This window comes from Ischnura elegans, chromosome 6 (genome assembly GCF_921293095.1).
Source record: "Ischnura elegans chromosome 6, ioIscEleg1.1, whole genome shotgun sequence".
NCBI classification, from domain to species: domain Eukaryota; kingdom Metazoa; phylum Arthropoda; class Insecta; order Odonata; family Coenagrionidae; genus Ischnura; species Ischnura elegans.
The window spans coordinates 14992967-15020084 of NC_060251.1; the positions used below are offsets into that span (position 1 = coordinate 14992967).

General features: G+C 38.3%; 1 protein-coding gene across 1 annotated transcript in view; it reads left to right on the plus strand.

Moving 5' to 3' along the window:
- Positions 1 to 27118, plus strand: part of LOC124160482 (D(4) dopamine receptor-like) — a 253013-nt gene that overhangs the window by 45219 nt on the left and 180676 nt on the right. The gene's annotated exons all lie outside the window — the stretch shown is intronic.

Consider the following 27118-nt stretch of genomic DNA (forward strand, 5'->3'; position numbering starts at 1 on the left):
TGCATAGACCGATTTTCTATTTACTTCCTCAGTCCGTCATCATTGGATACCGTACCGTGACGTCACGCTCCGATGACGTCGTGTTTTCTAGCAGCCGATGAAGATTAATATTTAAAGACTCATAACTCAGCTAAAAAGCATTATTAATCCGCCAGATTTCCGGCAAGTACATTTGAGGTTCAGACCTTCTTATTGTAGTGACTTAAAAAGCTGTGCATGTTCCCCGTTCCGTTGCTATGGATAAAGGGTTTTGGAGTGGGCACCGCACAAGAATGGAAAGACGAACAAATAGGTCTTGAAAATTATTCACCATCCTTTCCGAAGCATTCTCATTAAATGAAGTGAAGGCCGCCTCGTCTCATGAGCGGCACATCTCCGGTTTTGAGGGTTAGTACCGGCTTTACCTAAATGGGCTACGTGCTTTTCACCCTGTCCCAAGGATGTAAAAGATTCACGATCATATTTTCAGAAATTTTCTCAAACGCTCAATGCATATTTTTTTATTTTTACACGTTCACGGTCTTGGTTGGCGAATTTACCAGGAACAGATTTGATCAGCATTGAAAGCAAGGACGAAAATCGATATAAGAGACATATGAAGAGAATAAATGAATCTCTCTCTCTCTCTATCTCCCTGGCATTCATTCTACCGACTAAAAAGTGTCTAGCTCATTATAAAATCATCTACTTTGAATCGTCTCAAAAGTAATAGAAATTAAAAGGTATTTCGTACTTAAACTTATATTTTAAAGAGGATGCAACAGTTTTTGAAGTAAAGAAAAATCACATACGTAGAAAGCGAAAGATAATATTTGAGCATTTAAAACTTTATAACATTTATAGGCAAACGAATGACGTAAGCACTAGAAACTGATTACATCTGCGGTAAAAATAGTGTCCTTAAAGAAGTGAAAACTACACACGTACTTTACAAGCAAACTCACGATATGCAGCAGTTAACAATTCCTTGCGACGGCCAAAATTCAAGAATAAATTGTAAACGAAAAATAACGACCAATTGACAATTTTCAGAAGGGATACCAGGATCGAGGGCTTCAAAATTCCGCTTAATTGTTAGCACTTCAGACTATTTACAACTTCATTTATTTATTCCAGCTTTGTTTTGTTTATTTTAAATTATTTGCGAATCACGGCGGGGTATCGCAATTTTAATAACTTAACTTTAATCCATGAGTAACACAGGGATTCTGTGGGCTTATCCAGTTAATGAGCAGGAAAACAATTTAGCTGTCAGTACACAAGAGTAAAGGACAAGATGGTATTTCTCGGTTGCATTACATACGCCTCTACTTTTATTAAAATTGAAATTCTGTGCTCATTAAATGCTAAATAAATAGCACTGGTAATTGATGTCGTCAATCAAGTAAAAAGTAAATGGATAAATCAAAATAATCACGGACTCAGACGAATATTTTTCTTATTTCATATCAAATAGGTGTTGACGAAAAATTTTCATTTCCATTTGAATTTCTTATACTTAACTTAGATATTTCACTAAATTAATCCATATTGTTTAATAAAATTCAAAAAATTCATTTCTCAGAAGGAGTTTTCATAAAAAAAATATAACTACAACGATCGAACAACATCGATCGTTGTAGTTATATTTTGATATAAATATGGTACAGGATAAACGTAATTTCAATTTATAAGGTTATATAGGATGATTCAATTCTTAGATACAACCATCAGCAATAATAATTGAACATAATTATAAGCTACAATTTTTTTCATCACTTTCTTTAAATTGACATGAAAGTTTTGGTCAAAATTTAAGGAAATATAAGCACTGTGAAAAATCGCATTAATCTATCTCTCAGTATGAAGTTCTCAGGCAAAATGACAACAAGAGCTTATACTATTCACCACCAGCTACAGCATTGACGAATTAAAATTTATTCTCCTAGACGTGGGCTGTATTATCAAGTCTTAATGTAATCCGGAGCAAACACATCAACGCCGTTGCTTTGAAATATCTGCTATGGTCGATATAATCCTCTTATCATCGTGGTAGCAGAATTTTCAACACTGCGGCTGCTTTTTAGGCTACAAAAATCTAAAAAAAAAACATCATTTAAATAGAAATCGAATGAAAATTCATTTAGGAGACTTTTTCAGCAAGGAACGACAATGGATAGCGAATTTAACCGGTATCACAGGCATGGGTGGATAATATTCTCATCTTCACTGCACTGCAACTTGTCTTCTCAATAAAAATAACTGCGAAAAGTTATCTCCTAAAGCGAGATGAATTCGATTGTCAGCCTGTAAACGAGAGCTTCAATAACGAAAGATATCACGCTTGTACCATATCACATTCTAAATAACACAAATTGAAACCGAAGATTCCCATTTCCCGTATTTATCCCAAGGATATATAATGTAATATCAATAGGTAAACATATAAAAATCAATGTATCCAAAAAATCTAAGACCATTTGGAATTGAACCTTTGCCTGAATGATGAGCTTAAGTCGTTGATGTGCTTATATTCGCTAATATCCTTTTCTCCTTTCAAGAAGGACATCATTACCATGCGCGGCAATTCACCACAGAAGTGAGAAATGACGATCAGCATATAATTACTATTCCTTCAAAAACTAAAGTCAAATAAGCTTAAAGTATATTTGACAGCTCAAAAGAATTTACACAATTACACGCATCGTTTTAATAATGAGGGCGTGTCTTGAAAATAGCAGTCTTTCATTCTTGTGGATGCCTGTAGGATGGCTTATGGATGAGGTTAATATAGTTGGAACTGTAGAATTCTACGCCCGTGGAATTCAATTCTTCACTTTAGATTACTAAAATGCTCGATTACTTGCAATTCGGAGTAGTTTACAAGTAAAACTTAATTTTTTAACGTATCGATTACAAGTGATTATTATCAAAAATGTAACCGTTAACAGTAATTTGGTTACTTTTACTTCCTTACATCAAATCACTGAAACCTCTGACTATCATAACCCTATCCATAAAACCTCAACACAATCCGCAGAATGTATGCACATAAAAGGATTCCGATTTAAATTCGCAAAAAAGAACGCTTCCCACAAATTAAATCCCCTAATCTCGCAGTAAGGACGACCGAAGAATATCCAGCCTCTAGGTTAATTATTTTGCAAAGCACGAGACACCTTCAGCTTCGGAAACACCTCAATGCTTCTCTGCCGCACTTTTTTTCGCGACTCATTTTGCAGATGCACGGGCGTCGAGGTCAGAACGTGAGAGTATCGTAGCTTTGGTAGCAGATGCATTTGAGGTGAACCGTGAGAGGTTTGACTGGGATTATGTTACACAAACTCATCCGTAGTTCACTCACCGACGCATGGAAACGCGGTTGCTAAGAGAAGTAAAAACTTTATTAGAGAATAAGGGAAAACTTAGGGGTATATATAGCAAGGAGATAATTACCTTGAGCAAGGCGAATAAATCAAGAATTAACTATTTATGCAGCAGCTACTTTAGCAAAAAAAATCATGCATAATGTCAGCTCTATCTACAAAATACAGGTGATAGTTTTTAATAGTTCAAATTAACACTAGAAGGATCGGGGTCCTATTACCTAGCCTGAAACCTAGAAGGACATATACTCCTCATATTGACGGGTTTTAATTATTTTACATATTGCTTACTTTGCGTTAAAATTGATCAATAAATTCATTAAATGTAACATTTTACTTAATTTTATAATGCAACTAAGTAATGTTTTACAGTTCATTTTTTTTAATTAAATGAACAGCTCATTTCCATTCGAAATGTAATATGGAATGTAAAATGCATTAATGCGCTCATTAAAAAACATCAGAATGGCCACACGTAATAAATTCTAGTGATTTAAGAAGTAAACACGCGTTACCGTTACGAATTGAATAAAATATTAGAAAAATAAAGATATAGAGTTAAACACGCTTAACCCGTCAATTGGACGGATGTCGGTCTTTTAAGGAGGGCAAGTGGTATAATTTATTTATTTATTTCCGCACCACCGAAAACAGCTCTATACAGCCCTTTACATAGGAGTTATTAGCATGTTAACAGTTTTAACTTACACATACAACCATACCCTGGATAGATGTTACATTCACAGGCGGGGCTCGAACCCGCGACCTCCTGCTTGGCAGGCGAGGACTTGAACCCGCCGCGACCGAGGCCGGCTCCATAACCCCACTTCTATGAAAAAAATCAAATTATATTTTAATAAAATAACTACCATAAAAATAAATAAAATTCAGAAAAAATAAAGATGACAGAAAAAAACTATGATTAAGTAAGTAGTGGTTACCCGTAAAAATTATGGGTTAGGTCTTTCTATTTTTAAATGAGGAAGTTCGCTTTAAATGTTAGTTTTGTTCGACTAGTTGCATACAGCTTTGAATTTTAAGTGGGAAAAACGCAAGGGATAAAGATCTTGTCACCAAGAATGTTATTTTGGAATTTAGGCCACTATCTGCTTTCGCAACAGTCAAGAATGCCACGATAAACCGCGGAATTCTCTTGAACTCAAATTGGCTCTCAAACACTTTACTTTTGTTTTCCTTTGAGGATGCACTCCAGGGATAAAACGATATCTCCCTCGCCGAGCATAACTTCGTAACTTGCGCATTTATGGAACAATAAAAGAATATCAAATGAGCAACAAATTCTACGAAGGGCTAAAATTTAACTTTTCTAAAAAGTTCTCCATAGCATTCCCATCGTTCGGGATATTGTTTACTAGTCCAAAACCCTTTATAAGGGAACTGAAAAAGCTGTAATGATTTAAGCCATTTTTTCTAATTGCTAGGATATTTGTTGTAAGCTAGAAAAAAATGCTTTCCAAAAAGTGCAAACATTATCGCATCAAACGGAAAAATTCGAGTTGCGCTAAATTTAACTAAACGAGATGGAAAATAAGGCCAAATTATAAATATTTACTCTTTTCGTACCGTAAAAAATTAAAATAAAAAAGCTTTCTTCAATTAAAAACATATGTGACACAGTAGACGACGAAGATTAGATATCAGTGGGCCAATCATTGGAAACTACAGACTAAGAGGGCTGTAAGAGTAACAGAAACTGGGACGAACTGGCCAAAAAAAAAACGTTTTTAAGGAATCAAATAGTTATCAAATGCAACAGAATGCTGGAACATAAAATCTCGGAATGTGAATCAAAGGAATTAGCAATTATGATTTAACGAACTGAAGAATTCTCTTACGATATATCACCTCGTTCATATTTGGATTAATAAAAACTTCGAAGAAAGCACACATTAATTTCCCATCACGAAACGAATTATACGGAGCAGAGAAGAGATCGTAACGACGCAAATGTTCAGCGCGATTTTCCATTCTTGGCGGGAAGTATCAGCCGGCGCCATGACGTCATCAGATGAAAAATCCATCCACACGCTCCATATTTCTTTGCCGAAAAGATGGTTTCAAGACCTTAATTTTTCTTTCACGTATGTGTGCCTTTTTTTGAGAAATCTAAGAAAGAATTATGAAGCACTCATTGTTCCTCGCTCATCTATCTGAAAGATGCACCTCGCGTCACGTAGCAGTATGAAAAGAATCCTGATCATCACTATGCTAGGCGGCCTAATTTCCTGATTTGAAACACTGAAAAAAAAAGAGTACCTCCTAACGCGGAGAAAAATTCAGGCCGCCTTTTCCACCAATACGATAACGTTGAAAATAAGCATTCTTTACTGGAGCGGGATTTTGCTCTATTTTTAAAGAAATTTTTTCCTAAACAAAATGTGACGAAAAATTTAAGCGCTAAGAAAAAGGAGTGAAAATTTATTCCGGAATTGGAATCACGGTATAATAGGGTGCAATAATTTTTGAAGAAGAAGTTCAGGATATCTCCGTAAACTTTGAGACTTCACTCCACCCCTTGGCTCGAATATCGGCACTCATTGTCAGTGCAATTTTCGAGATCTACTTTGAAAATTGCACTACGAGCCGAAGCAAATGCAAGATTTAGGAATAAAGTATGGCAGTTCACCAAGTAACTGTTCCACTGCTTCCAAATGAATGTGGGAAGCTTCCATAGGGTTTCTCCGAAAACTATTTTCCTCCAATCCAATTCAACTTCCTGCAAATATCGTTCAATTCCCACTAAGTTACCACTCAAGAAGAACTATGTCCCATATTTTCGTTGAATTTTTATTTTTGTAATCTTATGCTTCGTTGTTTATATTTTAAACTTTATACTAATATAAATAATTACCATGTTACTGTTTCACTGTATATCGTCAGAAATGCCGTATGCGAACAATTAACCAAGTAATTAATAAAGTCTCACTTAAGAATCTCACGTTACCCGTATTTTGAAGACTCCATAAAAGAGACTCCACACCACCTATGCTTTATTCCACAAACAGCACTGATTGATTAAGGCAAAATATTACTGACAACACTGTACCGACTTCTAACATCTGTGCACAAATTCGACACCCAAAATAGCATTTTAAGTATGGTATAAAAGACAAAATAGTGAACAGAATTACTAATTGAAACACTATTACGAATAAACCCAATTTATACCGCATATGATGGTGTTTTTTAATAAAAAGCCTCATGCAGACACAATTACCTTGCTATTCTATGTTAAATCATTCAGGCACGAGTTCAAAATAATATATTTCATTTTTTTCACAAATAAGATGATAACCTAGTGAAGGAAACCCACTCTCGTCAGTATTTATAAACGAAGAAACCCATGCAACACATCCTGAATCACATTACGAAAGCATTTAGCGAACTAACCCATAAGTTATTCACTTAATCATTCAGTATTGGCTTATAAGATGTTGAAATCTTCAGCGGCAAATCTTAAATAAATGTCATTATTTTCAATCCTTCAATTCACGATCAATGTTTTGGGAATTTTTATTTTTTTGGGGCTTGAAATAACTTAATTTTTCTGAAGAAAATGCATTCAAAGGGTTCCTTTTTGTAAGCCATGAATGGTAACATTAATTTTGGATACATATCATCATAAACTGTATAACTCAAATTTAAAATAAAGAGTATTGTTGCAAGAAAATCACCGCGCATCCGGTATTAAAACTAAATCTGCTTATGCACGCAGCAGATACATTAATTTAAAGAAATGAGGAAATTCGCAAATGAAGGACTTTTGAGTAAATATAGCTCCCGTTCAGATGATAATCATAACTGACAATATTGCGAGTGATTTCATTACAAATCTTAAAGGTGTTAATCTGATCCTCTATTCCATTCAATAGTGTTATAAAGTTTAATACTAGTTGTATATTGTAACCCCACCGTGCGGGGCACATTCGGGGAGGGGGAGATTGGAGGGCAAAAGGGGAGGTCAGAGGTGTAGCGGGGATATTCCGTGCACCTGGGGCGAGGGAATGGGATTTTGGGAAAGGGTAGGAGGGGAAGTTTAGGGGTGATGAGACCTGAGACAGGAGCGTTCGGATAAAGAAAGCCGTTCGACTGCGTAGTTCGCTCAACATAAATTTAATGAGTTTAAATATGATCATTTACAAATACAAGCAAATCAATGGCAAAAGTAACAATTAACCTCTTCTCCTTGAATTCAATGAAATACAACGCATAATTCACTATGCTGCACAACAGAAAAATTTCAGTCCTTAACCTAAACCCAAAAAAAAATCACGCTACACGTTTTCACATTCATAACCCATACAAAAACCACAAGAAAAGGGGACAAATAAAAAAAAACAAGAAACGGGGGGGGGGGATGGAAATATGAAACAACGAAATAGATATTGCACAGAAATTCACACGGTAATAGGGGGAAGTACTGTCCTCTTCTCTATTTGTGCGGGGGAATTTTATCAATGTTTTTAATGAATTCTCTTCTTGACTTGGTGAAGTGGGAATTTTCTTCTGTTCCTTGAGGGGGGGGGGGGTTGGGGAATGGGATTTCGTGGCTTTTTCTCTTACAGTTTGTTGAATTTTCGGGGCTCTCGATCTGCTGATCGTGGCGATTCGGTTCCGCGGCGTAGGCTGCTCTGCGTCAACTCCGGCAGGTTCACGAGTGGGAGATGGCCTCTCTGCGACAGTTGGGAGATCCTTTCATCGGCACCACGAGTCTACCTTGCAACTCCGACTCGCGTTGGGCACCCTCTATCTCTCTCTCGGGATCTCTCCACCAACTTTTTTCTCTGCCTCCCCACACTCCGCCTACTCTTGGGAGCGTTTTTTTCTTTGTTCGGAATCGCCAAAAAAGAAAATCATCTAAGCCCCCTTTCCTCCGGTGCACCACGTTATATAGCCAATGAGGGGAGGAAACACCGGGGAGGGGGGGGGGGTCAGGGGAAAGAAAGGGATGATGCACTTGGGGCTGGACGGTCACTTCACCAAGGACACGGGGGGGGGGGGGGAACCACGTTCTTCTTCGTCTTAAGAATTCGACTTGCACACATTAGGAGGGGGGGGGGAAGGGAGAGCATTACACATTGTGGGGAGGAAAATAGGGAAACATCAAATGGGGACTCAATGATTCATGACACTCACGCACACATTCACACGAACACATATCAAAAGAAAAAAAAAACGGCCTTCCTTTACCTCGCACTCCCGTCTCATGCGCCACTATGTAAGCGGGCAGAATGCACCGGTTACAATATGTTAATAATTAAATTCCTCATGAAGAAATACAACCATCAAGAGCTGATGGCAAAAGACTGCTTAAAAATTAACTGTGGAAAATAGATTGCAAAATAAGTGATTCAAATTAAAAATGAAATTCTTGTCGCAATGAGAAAAACATTTCCCAGAGCCGCAAACAAAATATACGTTCACAAAAGCGCTGATTAGCCTCTTTTAAGCCTGCTCATTCACTTATGCTAACATAATTACCCAAGCTTGAGTGTGCGATCTTTTCTTATTACAGAATCCACTCCCTTAATTTGACTTTCAAAAGGTTTTATCGCCCTTTAAAATCTGGCACACATCCCTTACGTTCTGCAGCGGTGGTAAAATACTGTTCCAGAATGAATAAAAAGAGAATTGGATACTCTCCCGGCGAACCTCCACCAGAAAGATAATGAATCTCCCTTGAGATCCACCCGTGGCTGAAAAAAAGCAACTAGTTCTTTTTTATTTCACTTGACGAGGTTGATACTAGGCTCGAAGCATTATCTTCTTCTCAGTTCAAGAATAGCAGCTTGAATCTGACAATCTTCTGAATGCAAAGCCTCTATGATTTGAAAAGAAATCCAGCCAAAATATTCAAGGGATGAAATAATTTTGTACCCTAATTTCCAACTGCCCAATTACCATCTTACATCAACAATCGAAATTCGTTCTTCGTAGTTTACCGCATGTCCGCACACTTCGAAATAATTTTTAGAATGATATCCTAATTTTAAAATTTCCAAGCAGCTTCAAATCGATGAGCGTCAGCTATGAAGAATTTACCATGCGCGTCTCCTATTTACTCACAGACTCCTCATTTATAGGACACAGATATATTTTAAGAAGGAGATAAATATGCATGCAAACATATTTTTCCACTTTGCAAAAAAGCTTGCTACGTAATTTCACAATCCGATTAAACGATAGCTATAAGAGAGAGTGCCGAGATGTAGTCCTCTATTCGTGAGGAAAGGCATTGTGCGCGCCGATTCTGCAGCTCTGCAAACGGAACCAGTATCTCGGAATACGCTATAATAGTTTAAGGATTAGCATTCTGTGGTTGAGGTAATCGAAATGAAATTTCACATAATTAAAAAAACTATATTCGTGGTATTACGATACAAGTTCACAAAGCAACACAACGAAAGAGTCTTGAACATGTGACCAGAACGACGCCTTCCCCTTCGGAGTAGTCGAGGCCACAGGTAAATCTCTCGCTCCGCACAACCTTACACACGGAGCGAACGTAAGCGAGTGAGATGATGGTCAGTCAGTCTGCCGTCGAGCAGCATGTGACGTGGCCCGAAGACAGTTGCGCAACGATATTGGAACAGGCATAAAAGGGGAGACGTTTATTATTTTTATTTATTCACTCATTTATTAACTTATTTATTTATTTACTTATTTTTCCTACAGTTTGTGTAAATATTTTTTCACTTATTTCTTTTTCCCAAATACGTCGAAAACAGCTGGTCTATACATCGAGGATCCCAACAATTAACAAATATAAAGACACGAAAACCTAGATCCGCTAAATATTAACCTCTAAAAGAGATATTCAAATGAAATGACGAGTCTTGGGATAATTTTAAGAAAAGATGGAGAATACGAGGAATGAGATGTAATCCATGAGAGAGAACTGATACCTAGCGACTACAAAAGGAAGCCTAGAATGTTAAATTTATTCGCACATTCATCATCACATCTACTTGTTCCCAAATCAAAATTGTGCTTCCTTTTCCCGTTTGGCATACCTATTTCTCTCCCATAGTCTATTTTTCCCCAAGCTTAAATCTCTGTGTAACTCTATCCAGTTTTCTATAACCATATCCTCGGTTATAAGCGACGACGACGATGCACATATTTCGATCCGGTTATATTAAGGGTAGGGTTCCAGCCGCCGCGGCGATATCACATTTGGACACTTACCGAGTCACAGTGCTCTCCGCCACCAGAACCGGAGGCGACCGCATGCTCGAAAAAAACGATGCAAAATTTGGGGTTGCCGGTATGATCAGGATTTTACTTCAATTTCACAAAGCAGAAGTTTCATAGAAAGGAGCGGTTTAAGTCGATTTTGGAACTCGGCAGAAGTATCTACTTTTTCTCTACGTTTATGCAAAACAATTTGGCTGAAAGCAGACCCTGCCATTTTGTAATATATATTTATGGTTAGTAATGAAATTAAATATTTAAAAACCCTCCAAATGGAAGACAAAGAAGTTTTCATAAACATGGGATATCAGTCTTTTCAATAAAGCAATTCATGAAACCACTGCAAGAGGATAAAGTTGGCAATTTTCAGATAAATCGAGGGTGGTCGTTTTTCGCTAAATTCGTTCAACTTTGGCCTCATATACACTGTTAACTTGCGGGAAGAGGAAATAACAAATCGGGAAAGTCAACTGTGCCTGGTGGCATTAGCTTCTTTGGGTGGTGCTCAGCAACATACAGAAAGTTTAAATGCTTTTCCAGCGCAAACAAAAAAGTAATTTCTCCGAGAATCAATCCTAGTTAAAGTTATCGTCACCGTCGCGTCGCCTCAATTTTCGACTACGTTACGCTACGCTGCGTACGGTGAAAGAAATATGGCAGTAATGAAACTTCCCTCAAACACCCAATGAAGAGGACGAAATTCATCATCTTTATTCGCGAGAGTACAATCTTACATTCCCTTCTTTAACCGCCACACCTACCGCCAGAAAATCGGATTCACAAGACGTCATAATGATAAACATGATATACCGATGAAGACAATTATCCAGGGTGATTCAGGAGGAATATTTGAGCTTAATCAATTAAACGAGAGCTTTGAGCAAATGTCAACTATATGATAATCTCTATAGTCACAGGCTCAACTTTGTGGAAGTTCATTTTAATAAATAAAAACGAACAAACTTTGTATCAATCCACCAATTTATTTACGCGGTACGACTAGTTTCGACGTAGCGGCGTCATCATCGGGTACAAAGGAAAGCAACGAAAGTACAACGAAATTGAAAGCGTATGGTGTACAATTAAACAACGAAACAAAAGGAGTATTCATGTTTGCTCTTTTTATAGACCGCCGAACTCCGAAGTCGATATTATGTACCTTCTAGAAAATCAAATATCCGCATTTACTCAGAGAGACAGTAAAGGTGTAATAGTAATCGGGGGAGATTTTAATCTTCCATCCATAAACTGGGATACTTACACTGTAAAACCGAATTCAAGGAATAAAGAAATCGGCGAGGTATTACTCAACATACTTGCAAATCACTCTCTCGCCCAAGTAGTTGACAAACCTACGAGAGGAAACAAGCTATTAGACCTTTTAGCAGTAAGCGATCCTAAGTTGATAAAACAAGTCGATATTATTGACGGTATAAGCGACCACAGAGTAATCTTAGCAACGTTAAAAGTTGATGTGGTGTCAGCCGTAAAACCAAAACGCAATATTTACCTATTCGATAAATGTAACTTCACTAAATTTGGCGAGATGCTTAATGACTCCTACAAAAAATTCGTTGTTACATCAAAGGACCAAAGCACAGATGTAATATGGACACGTTTCTTAGAAATTCTACGCCAAGGAATCAACGAACATATTCCGCAAAAACTGAAATGTGATAATAAGGAACCTCGCTGGTACAACAACGATGTCAGAAGAGAACTTAGGAAACAGAGAAAACTATACAACTTGTACAGAAAGTCCATCACGTCTCGTAATAAATCGAAGGAACTTGAAGCTAAAGAAAGTTACGCTGCTCAACGCTCAATAACCAAGAAATCAATGCGAACTGCAATGCGAAAGTTTAAGAAAAAAGTACTTGGTGAATTACTCGAAGAAAATCCGAAATCCTTTTGGTCGTACGCGAAAGAGCTTCAGGGAAAACATTCAACCGTAGATTCGTTACTTGATAAAGATGGTAAACTTGTCACCGAAAATATTGACAAAGCTAACACTTTAAATGCCCACTTCGAAAGTGTATACACTACTGGCGATACTCAATTCAATTTAGACATCCCATATACTGAGGATTTGATGGAAGAAATATCTATAAAACGTGATGGGATAACTAAACAACTACAATCGATTAAGAATAGTAAATCTCCGGGTCCGGAGGGAATACCTGCGCGTGTCCTCAAAGAGTTAGCTCCACAGATCGCGCCTTACTTAGAGATCATATTCAAGAAGTCACTCTCCGAAGGGAAGTTACCGCCCGACTGGAAAATTGCAAGTGTTACACCCATTTTCAAAAAGGGAAACAGAAATGACCCAGGCAACTACCGTCCAATTTCCCTAACATCAATTATAGGCAAGATACTTGAACATATCGTTGTTAGTAATATCATGACTTTCTTGGACAGACGTAACTTCCTCCATGACTGTCAGCACGGATTCCGAAAAAATAGATCCTGCGAAACACAGCTCGCGCTCTTTCTTCACGACGTTATAAAATCTGGTGAATCGAAAAGACAAGTTGACGCACTATTTCTAGATTTTAAGAAAGCTTTCGACACTGTACCTCACAACAAACTTTTATACAAATTACAGTCATGCGGATTAAACGAAACAGTTGTAAACTGGATACGCGACTTCCTCAGAGATCGTAAACAAAAAGTAGTTCTTGACGGAATTAGCTCTGATGTTGTAAAAGTTACATCAGGTGTTCCACAAGGTAGCGTAATCGGCCCCCTGTTGTTCATTATATACATTAACGATCTGTGCTCCCGCATTAGCAGTAACATACGTTTATTTGCTGACGACGCTGTCATCTATCGCGAAATTAGTGATCACTCTGACTATGGAAATCTATCATCGGACTTCAACGTTCATTTGTGGAGTCAAGAGTGGGGACTCGAACTTAATCTGAGCAAATGCATGGCGGTACATTTTTTGCGGAATTCGTCCAACACTAACAATGTTTATGCAGTGGATGGCATTAACATAAAGGCAACAGACGAAGTGAAGTACCTGGGAGTTACGATAACCTCGAACCTCACGTGGGGAACTCATATAAAGAATATTTGCGGTATAGCCCTGAAGAAATTAGGATTCGTCAAGCGTATTGTGGGAAGATTTTCGGATGAGAAAGTAAAAGAAAGGTGCTATTTCGCTCTCGTCCGACCGCACCTTGAATATGCAGCGAGTGTATGGGATCCAGTGCAGAAAGACTTAATCCGCGAGCTGAATAAGATACAAAGGAAGGCTGCGCGTTTCGTCAAAAACCGCTACGGGCGTACAGACAGTGTTACCCAGATGTTAAGCGAATTAGGCTGGGAGCCGTTGGAGACTCGGAGGCTGCGCGCTAGGCTTAGATTGCTTGAACAATTAAGAATGGATATATTTAAGAGCGACACAGAGAACATAATCTTAGAGCCACACTATATTTCCAGGTCCGACAGAAGCGATAAATTAAGAGAGATTTTTAGCCGAACGGATAGATATAAGAATTCGTTTTTCCCCCGAACAATAAAGGACTTTAATAAACGCTTGTCCCAACCTCGTTAGAGCACTTCTTTTTTTTTTTTTTTAAATAGCTGTAAACGGCTGGTGTCCTAACACCCCCTGCCACACGCCTTTTAGGCGGCTTGCGGGGTATTATGTAGATGTAGATGTAGAAAGGTTACAAACAATCAAATATCCTTATATATCATGTGGTATCTGTGGTTCTTCCTCCCCCACAGATACTACATGATATATAACGATATTTGACTCTTTGAAACCTTTGTACTTGAGGATGTCGCCGCTGCGTCGAAACTAGTCCTACCGCGTAAATAAATTGGTGAATTGATACAAAGTTTGTTCGTTTTTATATATTATCAAGTATATGATAGAACAATCTCACCCATTTTGAAATCAATTATTTCAGACAGTTTTAATCGCACATTTCGTCCCATCTTGATTAATTAATTTCCTTAAAATCCAGATAATTTAATAAAATGTGGAAAAGGCTGGATACACTAGAAAACCGTTCTCATGGTACCTGTAAAGTGCATGCAAAAAATGTTGGCGTTGCCTTAGCTCCGTAACTATGGCGTTGCGACCCCTTGTTTATGGACAAAAAATGCTTAAAAGTGTCTTCCCTACCACTTCCTGAAGTATTACATATTCCTCCTGAATCACCCTGTCTACGGAAAAGTAGACGGGAAGAATGGTAAAGGTTGGATGAGCTATTTAACCCTTTATAGGTCATTGGGATAATAATTTCCCACCCCCTTCTAACGCGAATGAATTCTTTGCTACCTCATCTAAACCCTGATTGTTATCGTTTGTTTGTCTCTCTGTCTTTATAAAATTAATTTAAATGTATTTTTAAAAGTTATTAATTAGACAGGAGCATTTTTTATGTATTGACAATGCCTTATTTTCATCGTTTTTCCTCAAAATCCCATTTCTGTTTTTTTGCGCGATTAAATTGATATTTATATTTTCCACTCTTTTAGTAATTGACATTTATGAAATGAATACTATCCAATTACGTTTTCTTTTATTCACTTTATATTTTTTATTTATGATAATTATTAATTTATTTTAAAAATATTTTTTTACGAATATTTACATGTTGAAGTTATTTTCATTATACCACAATTCAAGTTATTTCATTCTTTACAATTATTCTTATATAATATGCAATATTTCAAATAACAATTGTTGCAACTATTACGTAACTATTGCGATTAGCGCAGCTCTTGGGTAGTCTCTCCTCCCCGGGCTCCGCCAAGTTGTGACGTCATTTTTTTTTTCACGCGATGAACTAGTCCAGCTGGCGAAACGGAAGGCTCTTTTTTCGGCTAGGTGAACCGCTTACTCGTTATCAGCTGTTGACAAATATAGAGCTGGAGGGGAAATCTTCACGATATACGAGTGGGTAAAATGTAACTCAAATTATTTACATTGTATCGCTTGCAATCAACAGTGGTCGACTTGAAGAATATTCAGGCTCTGCTAATTATCTTTCCAAAACTAAATATGTCTAGTTTGTGTCTTTCTGAGATCGTAGCTATGAAAAGGACATTTCTCAGTTGGCTCATTTCGCAGCAGTCTTCCTCAGAAACTTACAAAGAGCAAAACCTCTGCTGCACAGTTGGAAGAGAGATACTAGAAAATAGGGGATTATTTTCAAAGAGGTACGTTCATGTTTTTTTACGTGTTGATAACCAAAGTCTTTTCATAATTTTTTCGTTGACACGCAGTTCTACATTACTTTATTTCGTATCATGTCATTGAATAGATTTTTTTAAATATTGCGCTTTTTACACATCAAAGACAACACTAAAATGTCCCCCAGAGGGTCACAGAATTTTGACCGCCAGTATAAAATTCGCCCGTTGCTGAATCAGACGTCCGAAACATTTCCCTCGGCATATTCACCTTCTAGGTTCCCTTCTATTGATGAGAGCATGGTAGCATTCAAAGGGAGATCCACTATGAAGCAGTATATGCCTCTAAAACCAATAAAACGGGGATTCAAGGTGTGGCTTATGTGTTGTGCTGCTACCGGCTACATATTTGGTTTCTTTCGATGTATATACACGGAGGGATGGTGACGGATGTCCTGCTAAAGGTCTCCGGGGAAAAGTGGTTGGTAAACTTAGCAAAGGTCTTGAGGGATTGTTCTATTGTCTTTTCTTTGATAGTTTTTTTTCTTCTTTATTGCTTATGTCCGATCTTTTGAAAAAAAAAATATTTGGTTGAGCAACAATAAGACCAAACTGAAAATATTTTCCTGATGGCGAGCTGGTAAAGAATAATAGGATGAAGAAGATGGATATTGACTATGCCATGGCAGGGGACATTAGTGTATGCAAGTGGCTCGATCGTGGAAAAAAATCTGTATGTGTAGTGAGTACGATGCACAATCCAGCAAATCCTACGAAAATTCTGAGGAGAGATGGAATTGGCAACCGCGAAGAAGTGCCATGTACAGAGGCTATTGTGGATTACAATAAATATATGGGTGGAGTAGACAGGTTTGATCAATACCTATCTACGTATAGTATTGCGAAAAAATCACGTAGATGGTGGGTAAAATTTTTTTACTATTTTTTTGACTGTGCCATAGTGAATAGCTTTATTGTATATAAAGAAATACTGAAGCATAAAGGGCAAAAACACTTGAGTCATCTAAATTACAGGTCAAAACTGGTGAATGAACTAATTGGTAACTACTGTTCTAAGAAAAAATCAGGTTATATGCCAATGAAAGGCCATGCAAAAAAGCAAAGAAGCTCAACCGGCGCTGAAACAGTAAAAAATACAATTCGAGTTATGAATGTAGGTTTGCATATGCCAGAAAAAATTGAAACATATCGGAGATGTGTAAGTTGTAGTACCAAAAAGAAAGAGAAAAGGAGCAACGTAATATGTAAAGAATGCAATGTTGCACTGTGTAAGGACTGTTTCAGTCAATTTCACAAGTCGTAATGCGCATAATTATATTATTTTTAGGAGTGAAAATTCTTTTTTTATTAGTATTTTGCAAATGTAAAGTATTTTGTAAATGCAGGAGATAAAAGTTCATTCACTCTACCACCAAAAAAAATTATCTCAAATAATTTGTTCATATTTATCAGAAAGAATTAGCACAGAAAGGTTTATCATTGTACCAAAATGTATAAGGTGGAGTAATGATTGCCCCTTGAACGAAACGCAACCCTCAACGCGCGAAACTGCAATAAGTTCAATGTTAAATTTGCAACAAAGAACGCAGGAGGAAAAAATTGTATAAAAAGTTATTTATTTATAAAGTAATAATAAATCATTCAGTAAAAGATGGTGGCTGTAGATAAAAATATAGAGGACATATTACACTTGCAAAAATTCTATATTTTTTAAAGTTTATAGTAAAAAATAACATTTTGGGATAAAAATTTATAAAAAAAATTTTGTATTTAATCATGAAAAATATTCATTATGCACCCTGCCAAATTTTGTAACTTTTTTCAAATCGCAAGTCTTTTGACCGTTAAAGGGTCATGGTACCTGTAAAGTGCATGCAAAAAATGTTGGCGTTGCCTTAGCTCAGTAACTATGGCGTTGCGACCCCTTGTTTATGGACAAAAAATGCTTAAAAGTGTCTTCCCTACCACTTCCTGAAGTATTACATATTCCTCCTGAATCACCCTGTCTACGGAAAAGTAGACGGGAAGAATGGTAAAGGTTGGATGAGCTATTTAAGACAAGCTATGAAGAACGTTAAGGAGCAGGAATGCATTAATATTAAAATATTAGCTGATAAGAGAACTGAGTTAAGAGGAGCGTCACATAAACCTTAAGATCGTTGGGTTTTTTTATTCCAGTTGAGTCAGGGGATGAAAGGGTCCCTTTGGCCTCTTAGGGCCATGAATGTTGTCCGTGGAGCACTTTGCTAAAGGAAACCCTTCTTCTAGTGGGTATTAGTGCTGTGAAAAGGAAATATCTATGAATCAGGTAATTTGAAATTCAAATTTTCGAATTACCAAACCCTTCTTGAATATTTATTCATATTTCAACCCACCACTTAGCGTCGGCAAAGATTGGAGAAAGTATTCAGGATCACGGTCCGATATGATAATACTCCAAAAGCTCCATTTTATTTATTCCTGACATATCAACACGTGTATGGATGCAGTCACATAGGCGATGGTTGGGCCCTCTGATTTCAGCAAAAATTTGGAGAAGAAAGGATCTCTTAGGCATCACAGGTATATCAATGCTATCCGTGGAACACTAGATCAGAGTAAAGTCCACTTGGAGGAATTGTGTGCGTCGGGAAAAGGAATTGGCTGTGCATCACCTAATTTGAAGGCCGCATTTACGAATTGCGAACGCTTTCTTGAATCCTGGCCACTTAATTCCGATCGTAGCCCGTTGAGAGTCGTAACGATGACGAGAGCAATCAGGATAACGAATAGGCAAGGGAATTCAATCTATAAGCTGCATGTCGTATTCACTTCCGTGCCCCACCCACTCCTCCACTTTCCCTTTTACTCATCCACCCCTCCAACCACCCCACCCACAGTGACGCCTATAAAAGACGCCTATTTTTTTTTTAACCCAACTCCAAACTCAACCCCTACCTCTAACCAACGGCTTCCGGAAATTTCCCTACCCAACCTTCTGCTGTATATATTCTGTCAATTTACCTGCATTTTTCACCTTAATAAAGTTACGCTGTAACGACACCATTGTCGGTCTCAATAAATTACCATGTTGAAATAGCAAAGTTGTCGATCCTTCTATTCCTCCGTGCTTCCAGTTCAGCACGTGCGTAAACGCAGATATACGCATAACTGGTGGTTAGGTCCTATGATTCCAGCTGAGTTAGGAGATGAAAAGATCTCTTCGGTGTCATGACTTCATGAATGCTATCCGTGAAACACTAGACCAAAGGAAACGCCACAAGTAGATGATAATAATAATAGAAAATAAAATACAAATCCGTAACAGCTGACTTGAAAGTAAAAATTGCGTTTGCTTTCTTCATCCCTGACAAGGTTGCTGATTCTTGGTACTTGATTCCTGGCACTGAGCAGCATAGATGGATAGATATATAAATGTGTTTGTTCGGGCAAGGTTCAGACTAAAAGTCCCATCTTCCATCTAACCTCTCGTTAGCGTCATTGCCTGCATATATGAATACATAAACATTTACAATAGAAAAAAATATCATTGAAATATTCACTATTAGTGAAATGACAAAACAGATAACCTATCGAAAACCTACAAAGTGAAAATACATACCAAAATACAACATATTCAACGACCTACATAGAATACACAAATATGACACATGTAAGACATAAAATATAACATGAAAAATATGACTGAAGGAGGCACCCAATGCACCGCATGGTAGCAACAGGCAAACGAGTTAATTCGTTGCCATACAATAGAAAGAGTAACCGGGATATTATGAAGAACATAGAAGAGTTGACGCAATAAAATGCACGTTTCGACGCTGCTGCATCCACACAAGCACAAATACAGGTACAGGATGCATAAGTGGTGATAGAATTCTCAGTCGAGCTAATCGATGAAAGGGTCCCCATGGCGCCAAACTTTCATGAATGCTATCCTCGGACCACGGTACCAAAAAGGAACTCAACAAAGATTGAGAATTTACGTAACGTAAAGAACAGAACTGTGTGGCAAATTTCCTGAATCCTGGCCAGACTATACCGATTTCAAAATCAGAAGAACGCGGCCAATCGGAGCACTTGCAACAAAGTTTCTGTAGTTCATAAATGCTGCGTTTTTTGACCCATACGTCATTGGTAATTTTGGTTCCTACTAGCATCAACTATCCAGGGTAAAAGTTTCGAGATGCAATTTTTCTCCACGCTGTGTATTCTGCTGAATTAGTTTAAAATAGTTCGATAGTTCCTTATAGGAAACTTTTTTTAATAGACTGGGAATCAAACCTAGATCCTCTTAAATCACGCTAACTGCTCCAACTGCTTTGTCTACCAGAATTAAAGTATTTAGAGCTCGATGCGAGTTGGGAGCTTACAGGCTCGAATCCCGGTCAAAGCAAGTGATTTTTTCCAGCGGGAGATTTTCGCTTTCAAATCGCTCTTCAGTGATGACGATGAACACGCACCCCTGAGGTATTTTTTTCAGCTATGCTCAAGCACGAATGATTTTACGTTTCAAATATAGTGGCACGTTTGCAAGCTCGACACCGACAGGGAGAAGGAAAAGAAAGCAAAGATTATAATCTCCTTGGTATATGAGGTTTTTCTTAGACATTCGTACAGAACACTTTTCTCCGACGCCTTTAATCAAAGTTCACACCTTTCGTGAGTTTCCATCGGCCATAAACGTCCGAGGTCGCCTAATCCCCGACAGCACCGCAAACGTCCCGAAGACGGCGAGGGAGGCTATGAACGGCTAAGGACATAGGGGATGTTGGAATTGGGCGTACATTGGGTAAAACCCTTTTAGTTGGGGATACACCTCCCTTGCCCTTATTTTTTTGCAGTGAATAACCTCTCCCGTAACACCCCTGGCGATAAGGCGAGTGAGGAAGAATCTTCCCTTAAGAAAACGCCCCCGAATTCAACGCACCCTAACACACGCAGACAGACTTGGAAGACCCGGTGCGTCCCATGGGAAATTCCTGGACATCTTATTGTGCGGATTTTCTCCTTTTGTTCCGGATGGAAAGGGATGAAAATAAAAACGCCCAAAATAAAGAAGATACTAAAGAGGAGGGAGGTGGAGGGACGGGTACGCATCTCATAAGGGGATTGGGGTATACTATATTTTTTCTATGCATAAAAGGAGAGATGATGGGTTGCTGCTTTGAGGGGAAAAGGCCAAGGAAGATGGAGAGAAAGAGAAAAGACCTTTCAGCTCCTAAATCTAATCCTACCCCCGGGAGTGAGGAAGAGGAGAGGTATAAAAAAAGAACGCGTAAACGTATGCATGGAAGAAGAGGGGTACTTCTTTCTCGGGGGTAAGGGTTTCTCCCACGCAAAATACGAGACCCAATCTTCGGCGATAAAGTCCCTTTTTCCTTCCTTTAAATTCTCCGCTTCTAAGCAGCACGCCGTCTTAATTTTCATCGGGTTCGATTCAATTCAATTTCTCGTAACGGAGACCCTCTTTATTTCTTTATTTTAATGACTTAGGCGCCCGCGAATTTCAACTCCACAATCATTGCCACCAGCTCACGAATGCCCATTCCATCTCTTTTTCCCGTACCTCTCTATTTCCCTAATTATTCCCTCAAACGGTTTGTCCCACCCTTTTCCCCACCACCCCCGGGAACAAACCCTTCTCGCATCCCTTTCTCGCAGCCCTCCACCTCACGCAAAAGTGCTCTCTCACCACTTACAACCCCCATATCTCTTTCCAATCCTCTCTCCCGAATTCACCCCTTCTGTGCCACACTCGCGTGCAAAAAGAGACATCTACAGTCCCACGAGGGAGTTGGAGGGATGCAAACAAGAAATAGACGGGTGGGAGGGTCGCGCGGGGTGAAAACCTTATTTCTTTCTCTTTTTTTCATCAGGCTTCCTCAATTTCCAATTCGACGGGTTTTTACCCGTCCCTTTTTATTCCCGCCCACTTTGCTTTGACCCGACGTATATAGCTACCCCCCTTTCCAACCCTCCCCTTCATCCCCTGCCCTCCCCCCTCTTAATCCGACCTTCAAGTCAGCTGCTACGCGATTTGTCTCCCCCTCGTTGTAGTTTCCTTTGCCCCAGTGTTGCACGGATAAAATCCGCGGAGCTATGACGACTAAGAGACCCTTTTCATCTCGACTGACATCAAAGAATCCTATCACCACTTTAGTACACATGCAGTGTGGAGAAAAATTACGTCACGAAAGTTTAAGCCTGGACAGCTGATGCCGAAAGGAACTTTTCATATCAGTTTAACCCTTTCTAATCAAGAGCTCCTTCTGGGAGAAAATGCATGTCAAGACTGTTTCCATTTTTAAAATGTGCAAATTTACTACTCATTCATAATTGTTGTGGCAGCAGAATATTTCGCCATTAACTTTTACAGTACAAAAGAAAACGTAGTTTAAATACTTCCTTAATAGAGCTGAAAATGTATACATTTTTATGTTACTTAGAAGCAAAATTGGGTTATAATGGGTTGATAAGCTGTAGAAAACAATTAACAATGCTGTTTAGGTTGAAAACGCACCATTATTAAACTGTAGAAACTTTGGGCCGTTACGCCGCGAGTTTGCCTGTTGCCGGATTCACTGGAACTTGTAACTTACCACGCTTTGCCCATAGAGATTATTACAGTATTTATGGCTTTGCCTGCTGGAGATCGCGATGTATCCAAGGTCAAACTCGTGATACAATTTTTCTCCAGCCCGCATAATTGCAATGTTACTATAAACCAGCGGTCCATCAGTTAAAAGAGGTTACGCCCATATAACTAATCACCTTGGCTACCTCCCAGTGCCGCCGACTCCATGGAGCCTGGAGGGGCCCGAGCCCCCTCAAAAATTCGTTACGGGTGCGAGGAAAAAATGTGCCAGGCTTGTCGATTTTCTCTGGAGTGTCCAGATATCGATATCTGAGTTATCAGGGCTCTAATGTTGATCATATGGCTCTTCTAAAATGCGAAAAAAATCTTAACACTCACTGCTTATGAAATTCCCGGGACAAGATCCCCGGTTTAGGCCCCCAAATATTTTTTGTGAGTCGGCATCCCTGCTACCTCAAGCCACGCATCTTAATTACTTACTCAGTTATATGCAAGCCCAATTTCTCATTACTCTTACAGTGTCGAATTGAACTTACCTCTTCAATTCACAGCCAGATTTCACATCTGTCAATACTTCCAATTTTATTCCCCCCTTCCTCACTTTCCCAACATTTTTCTCAGAATCAAACTTCACGCCATCCCTTTCCAGCCTCTTTTTTGCTCCATCCAAACCATAAGTAACCTCCGAATCCTCTCAAAAAGTATCCTCTTTTCTTCCACCATGCCTTACACTTATCCGTCACCTTCTTCCCTCCACCTTCTCAAACCTAACCCATACCCATGCTAGAAAAGCATCCAGTCTCTTAGCAAAGCAATCAGTGCCAGTGGCGCAGCGAAGGAAGGGTTTTGGGGGTTAACCCCCCCCCCCCCCCCAAGAGCTCGGAGAAATTTTTAAAGTTTAATCCATTTTACTTAACTGGATTGCTATTACTAATAGAATAGTTTAAGGATTAATAAAATATCCCTCAGAAAGCCGTAAAAGTCACCATTTTGAACCGTTTATCTTAAAATTCCGCAACTCATTAATCACGCACCTACCGCTTATTCTGGTAGGTATTTCATACCCCCACACACCCGATATCAGTTGCACCTAAACCCCCCCCCCCAGCTTTAAATCCTAGTTGCGTCCCTAATCAGTACTGAATTAGTAACGTGATACATTGCATTATTTTCACAGGAATTATTCAACCTCGACTCGTTTCCTTGCAGTAACAACATTATCAAGTTACTGTTACAACGAAACGCGTCGTGTTTGCATAAATCCCGAGGAATTATAGCGTCGTCTCATTTAACCTTCCATCAGGCGCAATGGATTAGACAGGCACAGCACAAGTGTTTTTTCATTTCTCCAAGCCATTAGGCGGCATAGAACCTTGGCGCTTATAGTAGCTGTTCGTTTTGACATGCCTTATGCACCAATTTGTTTTTCGCATATATGCCAATAGACCAGTTGCGCATTATTTATTATTATTAAAGTATTCTACCGATTAAGGTAGGTTTCCTTTTAGTGCTTAAGAAGAATTCCGGGAGCCTCCCTTTCCATCATGCACTTCCCTCTTCAATGCACAATAGGACCTCCTACCTTTCGTTCTATTTAAAAATCCTATTCTTTTCCTTCCTCTCCCTCGTTTACCGAACATTCTTCCCTCTAACACTGTTTTCAACATCCCCTTCCCGCTAAGTACTCGCTCCGTTCATACCTTCTGTCTCCTCCGTATCTCATCTAAAAGCTGCCTCTCCTCACCCACCATGTCCAGCACTTCGTCGTTCCTTTTCCTCTCCGTCCACTTCACCTTCTCCATTCTTCACCACAACCACATCTCGAATGCCTCGAGTCTTCTCTCGTCCTCCTTCCTAAGCGTCCACGTTTTAGCACCGTAAAGCGCTACACTCCAGATCAGACTCTTCACTAACCTTTTCTTTAAATTCTTACATAGTGAACCTCCCAGAAGCTCCTATTTAGCATAGTTAAAGAAAATAATGACAAAATAAAGCAAAATAAAAGCATTATTGGCCAAAAAAAGGTAGCAAAATAAAAGAAGCCCATCTTATAGAATTCACATTCTAAAATACAGTACATTCAATAATACTTAATAGCCTAAAGAGCATGTTTAATCGCACCTTGCTGGATCGGTCCGGTGCCGTATGACGATGTGTAAGGGGATATATGCATGGCATATAAGACATCTTTTAAGTGTTTGTTTGCACTAGTAATGGTGCTTTAAACTTAAATTGTATACCACTGAGACATACTAAGAGTTAATAATGTTTTTTAACATCAGTGCCTGTCAGGATCATTGCGCCTGAACTCAGCAATGCCAATATTACGCCTGACGGAAGGCATCGTGCAGCATTTCATACAAGACAATTAGAATTGAATTATTGCGGTGCGAAGTAAAATGAGAGAAGAATATAAGTGCACGAAAATCTCGTAGAACTGATATATATGGCCAAAATTTTACGAGAAAACTCTGAGGTAAGAGTTCACAGTAACAAGTGACGTTCTATTGTAAGATATATATAAAAGGACATTTACAAAGGGCTTGGTCGAAAATTTTTAGAAAGATAGAATGAGAATTCAAAAACGCGAGAAAAAATCTTCGAATACAATAAAAGGCGAGAAATTAGTCGCTTCGCTCGAGCAAACAGTGAAATTCATAAAATGCCAGAAAAATGATCCATGCAAGAAGAACTCCCACGCGAATAACGTTTACTGCGCATTCTAATCGATGACTTTCAAGTTTACGGTAGGTTTTTATTTGGTACAGGAGTAATGTCATGAATAAAAATGCTTAAAATTCTGCGTGAGAAGAGAAATTTCGCGTGACTTCGTGAAGTAGTTACATGGTTTGACTAAATGAGGAGAAAGCGACGTCGCAGACACGCTGGTTTTGAAAAAATGTGAACGAAAAAAATTAGCACACTCGTAATGAAAGCATACAATTGTTCATACCAGTTTAACCCTTTCTAACCCAGAGCTTCTTCTGGAAGATGTTAAATTTCAAGATTTCTCATTTTTAAAATGTGCAAATTTTCTACTCGTTCATAATTACTGTGGCAGCCGAATACTACGCTATTAAAATTTACATCACAAAAGAACACGCATTTTAAATCTTTCCTGAGCAGAGTTGAAAATGTATGCAATTTTGATACTGCTTGGAAGCAATATTGCGTTAAAATGGGTTGAGAAATTGTTGAAGTTCGTAGAAAAAGCGATTTTGCTACTAACTAAGAAAAATATCAGTACAGTGGAAGTGGAAAAAATGAAAACTTAAAATAGAATGTCATAATTTTTTGTGTATTCTGTTCTTATATACACATATTTTTTAAAATTATATTATTGTTAGAAAACTCTATCGTAACATTTATTTATGTAAAAATATTGTATATCGTTGTATTTTATACTGTTACCATGTTTTATTTCATAGCCCTGATGATAGTTTGAAATAAACTGAAACGTTGGCTAAAACTTTTTTGCATCACATACATTTGACCTATACTCCGAGAACTACTTTACCATAAAATAGAATATTTAACGCTTAAATTTCAATTTTTTATGACAATGGCTTGTTGGAGAATCTAGGATTGTGTCAATAGTACTATAAACGTTCAAGTTTCTAAAAATAAATATCGTTATTCGGTATTTTCGGTATATATAATGAATAAAAATTAGGAAAAATGTGTCTGACTCTACACAAATTTTAGTAATCTCGCCTCTTTACAACAATTGCATGAAATGGTTACCGCATATATGAACTTTGTGCGACGCCAATGTTAACGCCTTTCTGCAGTTCATTTAAAAACATTGCTTCTACAAAAAGAACATACCTTACTTCAGAACGCCTTTCTTTTCAATACTCCACACGTCAGCTGGATGTCATTAATAGAGTAAGAATATACCCGAAAATGTATATTGAATTAATTATTATGAAGTTCTCCTATATTTTACAGCAGGGATAAATGCTCAAAATCTCACGGTTCGTTCACCTGTAGCTGGGCAGTGCGCTTGTGAATTCCAGATCTAGGTATGGCGTTACGACTTTCCAACGTTCTTACTTTCAAATTTTGGAAAAAGAGAAACATTAGAGTTTTGAAAGATGGAAAGCTCTCACGGTTGAAAAAATTATAAATTAAGTATCACTCAGAGCCAAAGCAAAATGCCCTGCCCTGTGTGGGAGAGGACCAATGTCAGTCAAAATGTCGACTCAATCAAAAAAATCACTCACATTGAAATCACGGGAAGAAAGGCACTCAATCACTTTCACTCCGCAATCGCTCGACCGGATAGAGGCAGGCCATCAACAAAGTAAAACTCGTTTTCACTCGTAATGAATCTTCTGCTATCTCCTTTAGCTCAAAGGAACGATTCTGACGCAAAGCAAAAAATCGTATCGCAGTTTAAGCAAAAAAATTTTGTTCATTGGAGGGAATATCGAAGAAAACGGGTTGAATTCGAAAATATAACTACATCTTAAAAACTGGCAATACAAAAGATCATGCCTAAACTGATACATACGCCCACGACAAAATGGAATAAAAAGTCATTTACTTTTTTGCATGAATTTTCGCAGAAAGTCGAGAGATACTGGTGATATCGCTCGGATATCGCGAGAGTTGTAAAACGGGAATAGACTTCAAAAAGTTATCCCACCAGGCAAGACAACGTCACCAAGTGGTCTAACGAAATTGGTTAAAAAGGCAATTCAATCATAATAGAAGCAAGCTAAAACACGCTCAATCATACACTGACGCATACACCTGCTACACA